This window comes from Carassius carassius, chromosome 2 (genome assembly GCF_963082965.1).
Source record: "Carassius carassius chromosome 2, fCarCar2.1, whole genome shotgun sequence".
NCBI lineage: Eukaryota > Metazoa > Chordata > Actinopteri > Cypriniformes > Cyprinidae > Carassius > Carassius carassius.
This window is the reverse complement of record NC_081756.1, coordinates 37,050,812-37,066,666: the sequence shown is the minus strand read 5'-3', so window position 1 is coordinate 37,066,666 and position 15,855 is coordinate 37,050,812. Positions and strand designations below refer to the sequence as shown.

The 15,855-nt window shown below is 39.3% G+C and overlaps 1 pseudogene; it reads left to right on the top strand.

The window, feature by feature from the left end:
• The first annotated feature begins 4,636 nt into the window (after window positions 1–4,636).
• The window catches only part of LOC132109476 (heat shock 70 kDa protein 12B-like), a 45,859-nt pseudogene continuing 34,640 nt past the window's right edge, over window positions 4,637–15,855 (top strand).

Here is a 15,855-nt window from a genome sequence, read left to right as displayed (position 1 = left end):
AATAGTGCTTTTGTTCAAATGAAGTTAAAACTAGCCCAAATCTGCTCAAAAGCTGCTGTCTCAATGTGAGAAAGCTGCTTCATTCAAATGTTTAGTGCAAAACTTGCCAAACTGAAAGATGCTTATGAGTTATGAAATACAATGTTTTTGCAATGCTGTAAGACAGTTTTTTATGTGTTAGAAGTTATATGCACAAAAACTTATGTTAGAGCTTCAATGCTCTAGATTGTCAGTTTACAGGTTTCTGAGACCAATAATGTTGAAATAGTACTTCTGTTCAAATGAAGTTAAAACTAGCCCAAATCTGCTCAAAAGCTGCTCTCTCAATGTGAGAAAGCTGCTTCATTCAATGTTCAGTGCAAATCTTAACAAATTGAAAGATGCTTGTGTTATGAAATACAATGTTTTTGCAATGCTGTAAGACAGTTTTTAATGTGTTAGAAGTTATATGCACAAAAACCTGTTAGAGCTTCAATGCTCAAAATTGTCAGTTTACAGGTTTCTGAGACCAATAATGTTGAAATAGTGCTTCTGTTCAAATGAACTGCAAACTAGCCCAAATCTGCTTAAAACCTTCTTTCTCAATGAGAGAAAGCTGCTTCTTTCAATGTTCAGTGCAAAACATGCCAAAATGAAAGATGCTTTTGTGTTATGAAAAAAAATGTTTTTTTTTTTACAATGCAGTAAAACAGTTTTTTAATATTTTAGAAGTTATATGCACAAAAACTTATGTTAGATCTTCAATGCTCAAGATTTTCAGTTTACAGGTTTCTGAGAACTCTAAAGTTTAAATAGTGCTTCTGTTCAAATGAACTGCAAACTAGCCCAAATCTGCTCAAAAGCTTCTCTCTCAGTGAAAGAAAGCTGCTTCATTCAATGTTCAGTGCAAAACTTACCAAACTGAAAGATGCTTATGTCTTATGTAATACAATGTTTTTGCAATGCTGTAAGACAATTTTTAATGTGTTAGAAGATATATGCACAAAAACCTATGTTAGAGCTTCAATGCACAAGATTGTCAGTTTACAGGTTTCTGAGAACACTAAAGTTGACATAGTGCTTCTGTTCAAATGAACTGCAAACTAGGCCAAATCTGCTCAAAAGCTTCTCTCTCAGTGAGAGAAAGCTGCTTCATTCAATGTTCAGTGCAAAACTTGCCAAACTGAAAGATGCTTATGTCTTATGAAATAAAATGTTTATTGCAATGCAGTAAGACAGTTTTCAATGTGTTAGAGGTTATATGCACAAAAACATGTTAGAGCTTCAATGCACAAAATTGTCAGTTTACAGGTTTCTGAGACCACTAATGTTGAAATAGTGCTTCAGTTCAAATGAACTGCAAACTAGCCCAAATCTGATCAAAAGCTTCTCTCTCAGTGAGAGAAAGCTGCTTCAATCAATGTTCAGTGCAAAACTTGCCAAACTGAAAGATGCTTATGTCTTATGAAATAAAATGTTTTTTGCAATCCAGTGAGACAGTTTTTAATGTGTTAGAGCTTATATGCACAAAAACTTATGTTAGAGCTTCAATGCTCAAGGTTGTCAGTTTACAGGTTTCTGAGACCACTAATGTTGAAATAGTGCTTCTGTTCAAATGAACTCCAAACTAGCCCAAATCTGATCAAAAGCTTCTCTCTCAGAGAGAAAAAGCTGCTTCATTCAATGTCATCCCAATTTGAAAGATGCTTATGTCTTATGAAATAAAATGTTTTTTGCAATGCAAAATGATAGTTAAAGGCAGTTCATCACTGAATTCAGTGATGTCATCTCTGTTCAGTTAAATAGTGTCTGTGCATTTATTTGCAATCAAGTCAACGATATCACTGTAGATGAAGTGACCCCTACTAAGCAAGCCAGAGGCGACAGCGGCAAGGAACCGAAACTCCATCGGTGACAGATTGGAGAAAAAAATCTTGGGAGAAACCAGGCTCAGTTGGGGGGCCAGTTCTCCTCTGACCAGACGAAACCAGTAGTTCAGTTCCAGGCTGCCGCAAAGTCAGATTGAGCAGAAGAATCATCTGTTTCCTGTGGTCTTGTCCTGGTGGTCATCTGAGACAAGGTCTTTACAGGGGATCTGTATCTGGGACTCTAGTTGTCCTGGTCTCCGCTGTCTTTCAGGGCAGTAGAGGTCCTTTCTAGCTGCTGATCCACCATCTGGTCTGGATACGTACTGGATCCGGGTGACTGCAGTGACCCTCTGATCTGGATACAGACTGGATCTGGTTGCTACGGTGACCTCGGAATAAGAGAGAAACAGACAAATATTAGCATTGATGCCATTCTTCTAATGATGTAGCAAGTACATAGGGTGTTATGGGAAGTGTTCCCGGTTCCGGTTTACCTAATTAATGCAGCCTAAAAATCCTTTAACGGATTTGGATATTAAAAGCATATTAGTATGTTATGTGTAAGCCAGGTTAAAGAGATGGGTCTTTAATCTAGATTTAAACTGCAAGAGAACACTAGAACATCCTAAACAAAAGGGTGAGTACAAATGTGACATACTAAAACAGTCAAATGTTTAATGGGACCAGCATCAGGTGCAGTGCTTTGTCTTCTGTGCTGATTACTGACAGGAGTGGGATTGATGAAGGCTTTAGGTGACTTAAGGATTTTTAGTTTGACATAAAGAGACAAATGGGATTTTAGTGAACACTTGGACATTAAAATATGACTGCATATCCTTAAAATGACTATAATTGTAATGTAGTAGGAAAGGGGTTAGTCCTTCATCGTACTTGTCCTCTTTCTGCAAATATTACTGTGTCGCTGTGTCACATGTAGCTCTTGAATGAAAATTATAGGGAGGATTTTACTAGAAAACATTTTGAGAAAACAGGGTGTGTGTTTGTGGTTTCAACAAACCGAGGTACAAGTTGAAATCATTTTTGGTGGCAGTCGACAATATGCCACAGATGCTGATGAATGGTGGAATATAAAGAGGGACTGATGTACATTACTAGACATTTTAATATCATTGATAACTATTACAGATGTTTTTAATATTTTCAATTAGATTTTATTTTTATCTTTTCATTTTGAATATTTTATTTGAATATTTAAGTTATCAATTATTTTATGTAGTTTATTGTTTTCGTTTATTAATAGGTTTGGTACTAAAACTATTTTATTTTATTTTTTTGTTAATTTTTATTTTGTTTCAAGCAATGAAAATGTTTTTTTTATTGTTTTAGTTTTAGTTAACAATAATAACCCTGCTTAGACTTCATTTTACAGTGACTATATCCCCGATTGTATATTTCTTTGTTTAAACGACTCATTCGGACTCCCATATGGAGAGGCAGTGATAATTCATTACCATCTGAAATCAATCAAGTTCAATGGGCTTGTGTCATTTTAAGTTTTGGCTTTTTAAATTTGCAAGTCTGTTTCTGCCTTTTCTGCCAAATCCACTAAATATTCACCTGCAGAAAGGGAAGTGCTCAAAATGTGGTACCATGTTCTACTGTAGTGTAAGAACAGCACAGATATGAGCATTTGGAGAGTGTATTTCAGTCAGATCCATTTACTAAACAAGCATTGTGGGAGGCCCTCACCTCTCCCTCTTCACCTTTTTCCTTTTCCAAACCCATTTTTCTCTCATGGGCAATATGCACACACACACACACACACACACACACACACACACACACACACACACACACACACACACACACACACACACACACACACACTGTCAAGGGAATGCTGCTTTCCTCATACCCTACATCTCCAAGCACAAAGAAAGTTGTGTAGTTAACAGTGGAAGAAAAGGAAAATGGAAAAGTGTCCGAATAAAAGATTATGGCAAGAGAGGTGGGGAAAATAAAGGGGAATGAAACACATTGGGAGGTGGGGGCATGAATTTCAAAAAGGACCACATTTTCCCTTTTGTGTTCATCGGATTAAAGAAAAAACTGTAAATCCAATATTTTGTAACTTAACACATAATAAAACTTGTATGATATCAGACTAGTTTAACAGCATTTACTTAACGCATGTCAGTGTTTTTTTGTGTTTCTCTCCAGATTCAGATCATTTGATCTGGAAAACAGTGCCCAACAAGAGCTTTGGGAATCAATGTGAGACGGTATGACTAATACATTATACACACACAAGCATCATGTCATGATTTTGTTGTTGCAGATGAGGTGACCTAATATGATGTTTGAGGAAGAAGAAATAAAATGCAATAAAATAAAACATAAAATAGAGATTTGCAACGAAGTTAAGAGCATTTATTCTGAATGTGTAATATGTCTGTTATGTATAGAGGTCAATGCCAAAATCCTTTAAATTTGCTTCAAAACGTGTACATTCTTAGGCTGATGATACACGGGTCAACTTTTTTGAGCACTGTTGATTGGGAACTTTCCCATTGAGAATGGATAACAAATTTGTCTGGATACCTAATATTGGTCGTGGCTCCTGTGTCACACCTGGCTGCTCGATGATGGCAACTCTGCCCAAAGTTGCCCATCAACATTGCTCAAAAAGTTTTCTTGAGTTTGAACCATTTGACACCAAAAGTATACAGATGTTTTCTTTTTCAATTTTAATAAAAAACACAAATAGGTTTCACAGGTTATTATTATTTTTTCCCCTCCTAGGCCAAATAAGTCCTGTGACCTCTACAATGGCAGATGTCCTGCAGCTCAATACCAACAGTCTACAAGTGCCAGGTAACATTTAATTAAACTTATTCTTTGGGATTTGGTACTGTAACTCATCATGACTATTTACATCTACTTCTACAGTATATAACCAGAATTTATATACAGAAGACATGTAAAACAAAATGTCTCATGTACAGGCACATTAAATCAACCTTTGTGGAAGGGTCATTACAAGTTGATAAAGTATTTGCCATGGAATTCATTTTGATCTGGAAAATGTATGTAAATTTGTCCACGTTAGGAATTATGGAAAATTCAGTTTAATGCTGAGTATGACACATCATGACACTGTCGTGAAGAACACTGAATACTTCTTTTAACTTCTATGTTATAAAGTTGGCGAGAAATGAAAATTAACTGTATAATCATCTATTTTCTAAACGCATGTTATTGATTGATTTTTTTTTTTTTACTTTGTTATTTTTAAATGCCATAACTTGATTCTCCAGTGACTTCTGAGGAGTGAAGTCCTCAGTTGACTGCAAGCTGTCATTCAGTTCTGCCTCCATTGTTAAGTGCAATTCCCATATCTCAAAATCCAATTCATATTCAATGGATATAACCAAGTTCCTTTTTGATGAGCCATTGTGTACATCACAAAAGAGAGGAAAATATCTGTTGATGCTTTTACTAGTTTTACCAAAGAAAACCATCTGCTGGAAATTCTGAAACTGGTAAACACATGCCAGTTTGGCTTAAATGCCCAGGCAACCAATATGGAATTTTCCAGAAATTCTTGATTTCTCTTAGTAACTCATTCACAATTAAGAGTCATGAACTTGTGTTTTCCAGAACAATACATGAATGAGCAGATTAAGTTAAAGACTTAGGATTTCTTCCTTTCCTTCTAATTCCTTCTTTTTCATCTTGTCTTCTTTAGATGAAGATAGATCAGCCTCTACATCTCCATCTGGTTCTCCATCTCCTTCCAGAAATGAGTGCAGTATCACTCCTCTTAATCCCTCCCCCTGTCCAGTAAGATCCCAACAGAGACAGTGCTCTACCATGCACCCTCTGTAGCGCTTTAAATTATAAGAATTGTCCTCAGAACTGGATTAAATGCCAAATCAGATGCTTTAATCTACAGTAATGTTGAAACAGGAAGTGGTTTTGTTTGAAAGCCAACGTACTCCTCATTTAAAGGCAGTGTTGGGGGAGTAAATAGTTATTTGTAGCCTATTACATTTCCAAAGTTACCTTTCCAACAGTGCTTCAAACTATTTAAGTTTTTCAAACATTCAATCGTTCTACCATTGGTTGGACAACACATAGTCCCAAACTCATGCCATTGGTTTAACAAATAGCCATCTCATAGGTATTTCACATCATAAAAATGTGTTTTATATTCCACTGTGCTGCTCTTCCATTGTTTTGATGTCTTCAAACACTGCACTCATGTCTCATATCTTTTTAGGCTCTCACGAATGACATGCCATTCTAAAAACATGGCTGTCAAGTTGAAAAAAGTTTAACTCTTAAAAAATGTGTCTTGGGAGCTTGTTTTTGACCCATTCTAATGCCTGCGTCTTGCGTTTTTCTATGCAAAACGACCCCTTAGGAGTCATTCACACAGAATGGCATTTTGCACCCCAGTTCCCTCCTTTTACATTGTTTTTCTATTTGGATATACACTGTAGATGTGTTTCACTTCTGCGGTTGTGTATTTTGAACTGTATTGCACAGAACACAGCAATCAAAAAAAAAATGTTTGAGTTAAAGAATTTCAGCTTTTAAAAATTTATTCAGCCTTTAACAAGGGACCTTGCTTTTCTTTTCCATTCCAGTGCTGTGTCTCTTTAAATGTCATCTTATTTTTTGCGTTTCCACTGTGCTACATTTACTTTGTGTCTTATGCAGCTTCTTGTGCATGAAACATATACTTTTAAAATATTTATACCTTGCATTGTCCTGCATCTCGCATTTCATACACAAAAACATAGGTACTGTAATGATGAGACGGAGATGTTCGGATTCATATGCAGAACTTTAATTATGAGAATGGTCAGACAGGCAATGATCAGTAACGGCATCAGGTATGTTAGGGATAACCAGAATTGATAACAGAAACAAGCAGATGTCGGGGCAGGCAGCAGAGAATCAGAGTCGGTATAAACAATCCAAAAGGTCAGGTACACAAGGAACAAACACAAGGAAAAACGCTCGGAAATGTCAGACTGGCTAAACAAGACTTCGCAATGTGGCTGTGTGTGAGTGCTGTTTATATGTGTTTGTAAATGAGGTGCAGGTGTGGCAAGGTGATTGTGATGCAGAGACTCATGGGAGATGTAGTTCGGGTGTGGTGCAACAGTATGAGAGGTGCTAGTGTCCAAGTGATGATATGGTGACATCCGGTGGTTGATGGGTGGAATGGTACTGAGTGGAGTGCCCTCTACTAAAGTTCGTGGGCACTCCAGCTAATGATCGTGACATAGACCCTTCCTGGACCTAACTCGGGAAACAAGAGCCCGCCGTGGGCCTAACTCGGAAACAGGGGCCCGCCGTGGGACTAACTCTGAAACAGGGGCCCGCCGTGGGACTAACTCTGAAACAGGGGCCCGCCGTGGGACTAACCCGGAAACAAGGGTCCACCAAGGCAGAGCAGGTGGCTTGGGAGCCCACCAGAGCGGAGCAGGTGGAGCTGGAGCCCACCAGGGCGGAGTAGAGAACCATCACAGTAGAGAAGATGGGACAGAAACCCACCAGGGCGGAGCAAAGGACCACCACAGACGAGAAGACAGGACAGAAGCCCACCAGGGCGGAGCAGAGGACCACCACAGTGGAGTCGATGGCACAGGAGAGTGGCACAGTGATGAGATGGTAGCTGGCCTCCGTGGCCGTGACAGGGCAGGCAGTGAGTTCATGGAGGACCTCCGTGACAGGACAGACAGAGAGTTGGTGGATGGCCTCCGTAGCCATGTCCGGAACGAATGAGAGCTCATAGACGGCCTCCATGGCTGTGACAGGATAGGACGAGAGCTCTGGAAGTTCGGCTGAGATGTGACGAGGCTCTGGTAGACCCGTGGTGATTTGACTGGGTTCCGGAAGATCAACTGTGACTTGACTTGGCTCATGAAGATGAACGGTGACTTGACTTGGCTCATGAAGATCAATGGTGACTTGACTCATGAAGACCAACTGTTGTTTTACTTGACTTTTGGGTGTTAGTAGTGACTTGACCCAACTCTGGACGGTCAGCGGTGAACTGACTAGACTCTGGGAAATCAACGGGGACCTGACTAGTCACTAGGAAATCAACGGGGACCTGACTTGAATCATGAAGTTTAACTGTTGTTTTACCTGACTTTTGGGTGTTAGTAGTGACTTGACCTGACTCTTGACAGTCAACGGTGAACTTACTAGACTCTGGGATATCAACGGGGACCTGATCAACGGTGACCTGACTAGACTCTGGGAAATAAACGGAGACCTGACTTGACTCTGGAAAGTCGATGGGGCTGGCAGCCATCTTGTGCAGGGGTGCTGGGCTGGCGGCCATCTTGTGCAGGGGTGCTGGGCTGGCGGCCATCTTGTGCAGTGGCGCTGGGCTGGCGGCCATCTTGTACAGAGGCGCTGGGCTGGCGGCCATCTTGTACAGAGGCGCTGGGCTGGCGGCCATAACAGAACAAGGCTCAGGAGTGGTGGATACTGCAAAAGTGCGGTGTTCCTCCTCCACAACACCCACAGTATATGCAGAGCTACTCAGTTGGAGTGCCAGATCAATATAATATTGCAGTCCAGTGAGGATCATGCAAAGGCATGAGTGAGCCGAGCGGCTCAGATAGGCCACCACGAAAAAAATATCATCAGGCATATCTCGTCCATGATAGATAAATGGGGCAACTCAATAAAATTCTTCACATAGTCCTCGATGGGCCTAATTCCCTGACGTAAACACATAAGTTTGCTTACTGGATTCATGACCAGTGTTTGGAATAACGGCGTTTAAAAGAACGGCGTTAGGTAACGACGTTATTTTTTCAGTAACGGGGTAATCTAACTAATTACTTTTCTCGTCGTTACAACGCCGTTAACGTTACTGAACGTTAAATGCGGTGCGTTACTATGCATTGATTTAATATGCAATCCGAACGCACCCCTGGCTCACACAGCGAGTGAGCAGGTGGGTTAATAACCAGATAAGCGATTATGATTGGCTAAGGCAGAGTCATGTGTTTCATGGTAGCCAATCAGAGCCAGTGTTTTTACACACACGCGCCAGCGGCGCCAAACACACACGCAACAGCTAGAGATTCGCAGCAGCAGGAGAAATGGCGAGTCAGGAGCAATCCGATGAAAAGTTGGCATTTTCAAGGTGGAGATATAAGCACTACTTCAAATTCATTGTAGTCAAAGGCAAGAACGTGCATGTAATGTGTGATACACGCATCTACAAAGCTAGTGGCCAAAAACACTTTTCTTACAAAGAGTGCAGGATAAAACTCTTGCTGTCTGTTGACGTGCAATAAATCTCGAAAGTTATGTACGAACACCGGTCTGTTCTACTTATTTCAACTGACTTGTGAAAACTGCTAAAAAAAAATAATAATTCTTTGACATAGCAACTTTTTTTTTTTTTTTTTTTTACAGTAACGCAAATAGTTACTTTCCCTGGTAACGAGTTACTTTTATTATAGAGTAATTCAGTTACTAACTCAGTTACTTTTTGGAACAAGTAGTGAGTAACTATAACTAATTACTTTTTTAAAGTAACGTTCCCAACACTGTTCATGACTGACCTGGATTTACTCCTTAAGGCTGCTGGATCCTGGTTTGGTGAAGTCTTCTGTAATGATGAGACAGAGACGTTCGGATCCATATGCAGAACTTTAATTATGAGAATGGTCAGACAGGCAATGATCAGTAATGGCATCAGGTATGTTAGGGATAACCAGAATCGATAACAGAAACAAGCAGATGTCGGGGCAGGCAGCAGAGAATCAGAGTCGGTATAAACATTCCAAAGATCAAGTACAGAAGGAACAAACACAAGGAAAAATGCTCGGAAATGTCAGACTGGCTAAACAAGACTTCGCAATGTGGCTGTGTGTGAGTGCTGCTTATATGTGTGTGTAAATGAGGTGCAGGTGTGGCAAGGAAATTGGCTGCTGAATGAGGTGCAGGTGTGTCAAGGTGATTGTGATGCAGAGACTCATGGGAGATGTAGTTTGGGTGTGGTGCAACAGTATGAGAGGTGCTAGTGTCCAAGTGATGATATGGTGACATCCGGTGGTTGATGGGTGGAATGGTACTGAGTTGAGTGCCCTCTACTAAAGTTCATGGGCACTCCAGCTAATGATCGTGACAAGTACAAATCAGCTTTACATGACTAAAAAAATAGTGATATGACCATAACCTGAAAATAATATATGAAACACTCCCCTCTGAGGTAGTCAGTATAACATTCAAGTCAGGGAAATTATCTAGAGACAAGAGAAGAGAGGGAGAAGGTGTCGTCAGCTACTCTCCATACCAGGGGAAATTTTTGTAAAGCCACCTCTTTGAAAAAGAGATTAAGGCAATAGATTTATTTTCTTTCTGTCTACCTTGTTTTACCTCTGTAGCGTACAGAGGTTAGACGGTATGTGGCTTGTACATTTTCTGTGGTTGTTGATAAATTGGTAAAATAAATTTTGGCACCACCTCCAGTGGCTATGCATTCAGTTTCACAGAAGATCCTGAGACCATTCACATGAGGTATGACATCAGCACAAAAACATTCTCTAACCTGAAGTTATTAAAACTCCCCCATCCATGTCTTACCCTACATTTCTCCAAGGTTTTTTTTTTTCTTTTTTTCTTGGTGACCCTGGTGAAGCCCGTCAGAAGAGTCCAACCTATCTGCTGCTGACCCCTGACCTCCGGTTCCACAGTTTTGGCTTTGTAGCTCGAGACAGGGGGAACGCAGCTCCCATTATAACTCCATGACCCATTGGGGCAGTTAACCGATACTTTCACAGTGTGCAGATACCCTTTCTTCTGTAACTTTGGTTACCTTGCTACCAGTTGTGCTTATTTTTTTCATGTGGTTTATTCTGAAAAAAAACCTGTCAGTATGAGTGAATCATTGAATTGCTCACTCAACCAATTCATTCAAAACACTGATTCATTCAGGAAGCTATCATGACCTTGACCCTGAGGAAGCCAGGCATTGGCTCTACTTGGACAAATTCAAAATGAAAATCCACAGCACTAGTGTAAGCAGAGCATCTATTGTATTTTGATGTATATTTTTGTTCAGGTAGAGTAATTGCTCAGCTTGGGGGGAATAAAGCATGGTTGCATCACAACACTTACCGGTATATATCTACTGTCAGTCTGCAGCAGAGCATAAGGGTATTATTTATGTCACATCTCTGTAAGCATTTCTGCAGCAGACTATTTTATTTGCAATAGGATCTCGCTATGGAGACCGAGCTGGAGGCTGTTAGTGGAAGAAGAGTTCAGGCTATTGAGGTGTTTGCTCATGCCTTGAGGTTCTTCAGAGAACATGTTTTAAAGGTGAACGTAAACACAAAATAGAAAAAGAAAATTAAACACATTTGCTCATGCAGTTAAATACAGACACACATATATATTTTATATTTACCTTGTATATATATTTCATATAAGCTAGTTAACAATAGCACGAGTCAAGCACACCACCAAAGAGACTACCACTGTGTTGAAGAGTGCACACCCATTACATTTTAAATAAAACAACTTATAGTCTTAATTGCGTTCGGCCAATCACCACCCTAACCACATGGCACAGGCACAATGGTAACTCCAAAACCTCAGGCATACCAGAAACCCTTTTAAATTCCAATATAATCGAACATTAAACACTAGCTGAATCCCCCCTATAATAATATTGAGCAAAAACACACAAAATAACATTTAATTTACTCTCCTTTAATAGTTAGAAACAAAGCATGCTGGGAACTAGGAATCTGCTATAACTCATTCACTTCAAGAAACCTACCTGCAAAGCTACAATAATGTGAAATGTTTTAAGCACTTGTGTATAAATGGTGAGGATGCATTCAAAATTAATGTCATAAATATATTCTATTAACTAAATCAAACCAACATTTGGTGTGACCAAGCTTTGTGTTTAAAACAGCTTAGGTGCACTTGCACATAGTTTTTCAGATAGGTTTCTTGAAGTGAGACATTGCCACAGTTATTCTGGATTTAGTCTGTCTCAGTTTTTCTGTTTCTTTATGTAATTCCATACAAGACTGGATGATGGTGAGATCAGATCTCGGTGTGGAGCACTGGCTGCTTTCAGACTCCTTGTGCATACAAAAAGCCTTATTTATTCTAATTAATGGCAAAATAATTGTTTAGGAATGTAAACTGATATTCCGTACTGACACACTACAGCAAAAGATAGAAATAACTGACTTAAAACTATTTTTATTGGTGAAAATACCAGTGACCTAAGACTTTTTCAATTATTATTTGATTATATAATTATTTGAACATTTGTGAAAAAAATAAATAAAGTCTGTTTGTCTTGATTATTCCTTTATTTATTTAGCATTTGATGTTTATTTTATTTGTGCAACTTAAGTTTCCCTCCAGGTCCAGAACGAACATGAACAACCAGTAGCCTATAATGTAGAGCAGTGCTGTGGCTTTGCTCCAGATATCTCAGGATGCACGTTTCCTTCACTCAAACAAGATCACATCCAGTTTAGGTGAAGAGTGGGGGTTGAGGTGGAGGTTCTGGGCCAATCTGTCGTCAGACTTGGCTGGACCCAAACCTACTTCTTCTTATTTCTTCCTGGAGCCCCTGGAGGCTTATGGGAAAACATTAACATGGAGATTTAACTCGAACCTTTGTGTGGTGTTTTTTAGGAGGTGAAGGATCACTCTTCCTCTGTGCCGGAAGGTAATGAAGTGCGGTGGGTCATCAATGTGTCTGCGTTGTGGCGGCAGCCAACCAAGCAATTCATGCGAGAAGCTGCATATTTGGTAATGTTGGATAACTGATCTGAGAAAACTGAAAAATTACACATTCAAATACAAACACTTTCTTTCTCTTGCTCTTTCTCTTTTTTCTTCCTTCTTTTTTATTTCTCTTTTTTTTGTGGAAGATTTTTATTAATGAGATTTGTATCAGTCAAGTATAATCACGTTAAACCTAGTCACATATATGTATATATGTCTGATTCCATTATAAACATATAGCTTGGGTAGAATGTGCCTGTCTGCAGGAAAAACATCCTGACAGGAAACATCTGGAAAATACATACAATGGGTTTTTCTTTATGAATAGGTCTCAACTCTCTAGGGAGTAACTAAAATGTATACGTAAGGAAAAGTTTGACTATGTGGAACCGCCCCATATAGTGTATATAAGGAGATGCCAAATAACATTCGGGAGATTCCTTGCAAGGACTCTCGGCTTTGTTTTCCATAAAATAAAGTCCTTTCTTCTGAGAGAAAACCCCTGACTGAGTGTGATTCTTCTGAAAACTGGTAGACGACCCCACAAATTTGGCACCCCAGATGGGACTGGAAAAGAGCAGCAGAGTGGACAACCGCTTTTGAGCTGACCGATGATCAACACAACCGGGTGGCAACCATAAAATAAGGTAAGCATTTTTGCTTATAAAATTCGTTTGTGTTGGTCGAGGTCAGTTCTGAGTGGTAAGGACACTTAAAATCTGCTCTTCCAAATTTAGAAACATAATAGGATATCTAAATTAAAAAAAAGGGGTTTTACTCCAGAAGAAATAACTGCATGCACATATTTGGTTTATTAATAGGAAAGCCTTGGAAGGTAACCTTAATTTAAAACAAAGATGGTGTAGGCAGAAAGACATTGTATGCAATGGTCTGTGTTTATTGGAGAACTGGGCCTAGGAAGGACAGTAATAAACGGAGAAGCAGATTAGTTAAGGAATCGCGAGGAAAAGCCCCACGGATACCGCTTTGAGAAAGTATAAAGTTCAGAACGGGTGGGGCCTTAAGGACGCTCTAGGAAGAGCGGTGTTTTGTTGTGTGGATGTAACTGTGTCCGGACGAATGAATGTGTGAACGATGATGAATGTATGAACAAAAATAAATTCCGTATTGGGTGGGTAAAAGTTGAGCACCGTTCCTGGACCGTCCCTTTAGTGGGACCTGGCAGAATTGGACTCAACTAGTATCCACTTGAGAGGGATGAATGTATGATGAGCCTTGATAATAAAAGGACAATTAATGACTGATTATCCCTTAGATAAAGGGAAAAAGTATGCACGAATAAGCACTCTGGCTCAATAAAGAGTGTAGAAAGTGTGAATGAGTTTAGGAAAAAAGTATCAATAAAGTTTGAATCAAGATCTATAATAGGTTTTTGCATTTTGGATGTTTGTGTGAAAGGGGAGAAAATTCTCTGAGCCCAGTGCAGTGGGAGTGGGAGCAAGGGATGAAGTGTCTACATTAAAGTTGTATTACATGGGTGGACAAAAAAGGAAAGAGAAGTAAAAAATAAAGAATTATTGTTAGAAATTGTTATCTAAAAAGTGATAATAAAATAGAGGAAATAAAATAGACAGTCAAATAATAATATAAATAAAAAAGTGTAAATGCATGAGACAAAATAAAAAACTAAATTCAAAGAGGTATGATACATAGTAAAGATTAAAAAGTAGGGTGAAATTGGTAAAGAAAAAATAGTTAAATTAAGTGAAAGGGAAAGAAGAGATTGTAACCAAGTTACTATATAGAACTAAACAGTTGATTTTGGGTGGTAATAATATAAATAAAGATATGGCAGCCACACCCGTGGAATTAATTGGATTAAAATATCCACTGTGTAAAGAGCAAATAAACAAAATCTCAAAAAAATGGCAGAAGAGAACAAAAAATATGATGACAAAATGGCCAAAGGAAGGGACATATGATGTAGCATTGTGTGAGGAAATGGGAACTCTGATAAAAAACTATAAAACTAAAAGCATCAATATGAAAAGAGAAAAAAGAGAAACAAAGAGGGAAAAAGAAGGTGAGGATATGTTGAAGAGTCTTAAACAGGCTAGGAAAATCCTGAAGGGGGCAGAGAAAGATAACATGAGAAAAGAAAAGTTATTTTCAGACCCTCCCCCTATTTGCCAGTACAAGGAGAATTCCCAATACTCAAGGGAACAGTGGAAGTAACAGGAGAACTAGAGTTAGAAGGGCAGATAGAGATGGATGATAGAGAGGAACAAGCTGTAAAAACACAGAGGCAACCCAGAAAGGAAATTGCAGAAAGTTTGCATCTTGATTGTTACAGGCAAGCACGTACAGCTTTAGAAAAAATGAAAGCTAATCAGGTAGATAAAACTTGGTTTGAGGAAGGATTAGAAAAAAAGAGGAGGAAAGATAGCGATATTGTAGCACAAGTACAAGCTATGGAAGAAGAAATGGAAGAGAAAATTAGAGAATCAGGGAAAAAGATACAAGAGGTAAATAAGTTGGAGAGAGGTAAGAGTAAGTTGTTCTATGGTAGTGAGGATGAGAATCAGGCAGAGGAGTTATTTGATAACGGTAAATGGGAACAGGGCAGAGAAAAAGGGACACTTAGACCACTGGCCGCACAGCTCCCAATTTTAATCAAGGGTGAGCAGGGACAGTATATCCCCTGGGCTTCACAGGACCTTGAGGGGCTTGTCACTCGCCTTCCTGATATTCATGAGGGGGCGGGGAAATTTATTCGAATGTTTGAGGAGGAAACAATGGGAAAGCTATTGTCCGTAGGCGATGTTAAAGCTCTACTGGCTAAAATTATTGGAGGGACAAAGATGGATGAAATTCTCCTTACAACGACTCTAAACAGAGCAGTGAACTCTCATAATATGGATGGGATTGTTTTTTATGCATTCCGCCCAGCAGTATGGCAGGCATTGCGTGCGGAGTATCCGATCAGACTGAATCCTAAATCACTGAAGGGAGAAGGAATCGGGGACTCAGAGAATCCAACCACATATGTACAGAAACAGTTGAAAAGGTGGAAACAAGAAACTGAGGGGGATCCCGAGGGAGACCCGTTAATGGCAACATTGTTTAGACAAGCTGTGATTGATGCTATGCCGCCAGCGGTAAAAAGCAAGCTGGAGGAAGTGGTCGGTTTAACTTCTAAAACACACAAAGAGTTTTGTGACCATGTGTCTCATGCAGTGGAACAACACAGAAAAAATTAACAAAAACTCAAAAGTCAAGAGAA